Source organism: Octopus bimaculoides, chromosome 1, assembly GCF_001194135.2.
Source record: "Octopus bimaculoides isolate UCB-OBI-ISO-001 chromosome 1, ASM119413v2, whole genome shotgun sequence".
Taxonomy (NCBI): domain Eukaryota; kingdom Metazoa; phylum Mollusca; class Cephalopoda; order Octopoda; family Octopodidae; genus Octopus; species Octopus bimaculoides.
In genome coordinates, this window is record NC_068981.1 from 163,654,334 (window position 1) to 163,656,905 (window position 2,572).

The following is a 2,572-nucleotide window of genomic DNA, read 5'->3' on the forward strand; positions in this document are numbered from 1 at the left end:
ATATATATATATATATAAAATATAATATATTATATATCATGCCTAAGTGCGTTTATTTTGCGTCACTATCTCTCTCTCTCTCTCTCTTCTCCCTTTCTCTCTATATATACACATACGCGTGTGCGCATATATTTGAATATTAACGGGCTTACGTGTTGGAGAAATAACCATGTATATGTATTTCTTCTATACTTCTGATGTGCAGGAAAAAAAAATGTGGTAAGTGAACTCTGCTGACGAAGTCGTACTCGGCTTCGTTCACCAATTAAGGTGATGGAACGTCGTTTCTATATAAAACAGTCGAAAATTAGGATAATGGATAACTTAATTTGCACATTCGGGTTTTGACGGCTGATCATTTATCAAACAATATATAATTTATGCACAACACAGCAGGAATCAGTATTGCTATGAATGTAAATAGCAGAAAGAAATATAAGAATGTATACGTCATAAGAATTTGATAAACTCTGGAGAGAATGTGAAAATAATTCTGTTTTGGAGCAGTGGATCTCGGAGCAAATAAAGCTACAAATAATAGCATAGAAATATTAGACTGTTGGACATTTTGTATCCAAAAAGGTTTTTCAACCCAATATTTACACGCTTTTAGTTATAGTCTAATGTGCTTTGAGAGCCACTGTTCCAAACAAAGAATGTAAGCATATTGGAGGAGGAAGCCCGAAACGTTTTGTCTCAGGAAAGGTCAACGAACAGTGAAACAGTCCGTCAGGAGATGTCTAACACTTTGCCTTATATAGAAACCATGGGATTGACGCGTATATGTACACACTCAGACAACACACACGTGCGTGTGTATTTGTGTGTGTATATATATAAGATAAAACTAACTTGGAAGACGATAAGTGGCGTTCAATCATATAATAATATGAATAATATATATATTTATATATATATATATATATATATATATATATATATATATATATATATATATATACGTATAGATGTAAGTATGTACATATACGTATGTATATATATGCATATATACATACGTATATGTACATACTTACATCTATACGTATATATATATGCATATGTGGGCACAGGACGTCATGAAACGTGTATAACAAAAAAGTACGAAGCACAGTACATGGAACATGAACTATTCTTTCGAACAACGAAAGATACAAATGGAAAACAAGACAAACAACATAAAGAACAACTCTTCATCAGTTGTTGGCTGTTTTGTAGTCTCGTATTTCGAGCATTTAACAACAATATACGCTTTCGATAAAACAGTTGCTCCCGCAAAGCAAATTAAATAAAATTTGGGATTTTGCGGAGGGTCAAAATAGGTAATTCAAACAAGACAGTGAAAACAGGCAGGAAGGGCTGCTAAGCTTAAATGAGGTTGTGGTGGCGAACGCGTAAATCAAGCTAGGACAGGAGGCAAGAAAGAACACGTCTTGGCCGATGGTCACGCGGTAGCCACGTGAGCAAAGGAGGAGGAGTGAGGGAGAGAAAGTGACAGAGTAATAGGATAGAATAGTGAGAGAAGAGGAGGTAAAAGAATAAGATAGAGAAAAAGAGAGAAAGCGAAAGAGTAAAAAGATCGTATAGAGTGCGCATCAGAATTATTAAAATAAAGCTTACTTGGAAGAGGATGTGTGGTCTTCAGTCATATAATAATATAAATAATATACATATATATGCATATATACATTCGTATATGTACATACATCTATACGTTTATATATTTACAGGGTGCGGTGAATAGATTGTCACCTAAATTACGTAAAAGTAAAAATAACACCGACATCTCATTTCTACAGATATATTTATAATAAAATCGCCATTGGCTTCAACCACGGCCTCCAGACGACTTTGGAATTTCCTGCAACTCTTCTATACTGTCTCATTGTTTAAACTGGTAAATACTGTCATAATCCTTGCCTTCAGTTCATGCTTGGTGTTACAAAGGGTTTTGTCGGTCTCTCGTTCAACTGCGCTCCCCCCCCCCCCATAATAATCAAGGGAGTTGCAGTCTGGGAAGTTAGGTGGCCAGATGTTAGGGGTGATGTGATCGTAGAAATTGTCTGACAGTCATAACTACGTTCTCCTGCTCGTGTGGCATGGTGTAGAGTCCTGTTGCCAGACATAGAAACTTCCAGCAGCCACCTTTTCACCCAAGTCAGCACTACCTCCTTCAGGCACTTAATGTCGGCCTCCGTGTTGAGTGTGAAGTCGTGTGCGAAGATGAATCGAAACATAACTTTGCCATCACTATTGATCGCTCCAAAGACCATGATGCTGACTGGATGTTTGATTCTTATCACTCTCGGTGCATGTTTTGGGGACACGGCAAGCTGACGACTGTTCTGTGTGTTCACGATCTGATCTTGGCAGAAATATTTCTCATTTGAGAAAAACCAAAGCATGTTTGGATCGAGGGGATGCTTGAGTTTGTAAGGGTAATTTACCTAATATTTCTGCTGTTCTAACAACGGTGTTTCTGCGGTCGAAAAAAATGATAATCTTATTTGTATCATACAATATATATTTGTATTTATGTTCATATATATATATATATATATATATATATATATAT

At 36.1% G+C, this 2,572-nt stretch overlaps 2 long non-coding RNA genes across 3 annotated transcripts in view; one reads left to right on the forward strand and one right to left on the reverse strand.

Moving 5' to 3' along the window:
- LOC128249289 (uncharacterized) overlaps window positions 1-2,572 on the reverse strand; it is a 210,394-nt gene that overhangs the window by 89,928 nt on the left and 117,894 nt on the right. The window lies entirely within an intron of this gene.
- Window positions 1-2,572, forward strand: part of LOC128249290 (uncharacterized) — a 34,698-nt gene that overhangs the window by 30,790 nt on the left and 1,336 nt on the right. Inside the window, exon 2 of the long non-coding RNA XR_008265382.1 lies at window positions 1,728-1,894. This is a non-coding gene — a long non-coding RNA (uncharacterized LOC128249290). The remainder of the gene's footprint in view (window positions 1-1,727; window positions 1,895-2,572) is intronic.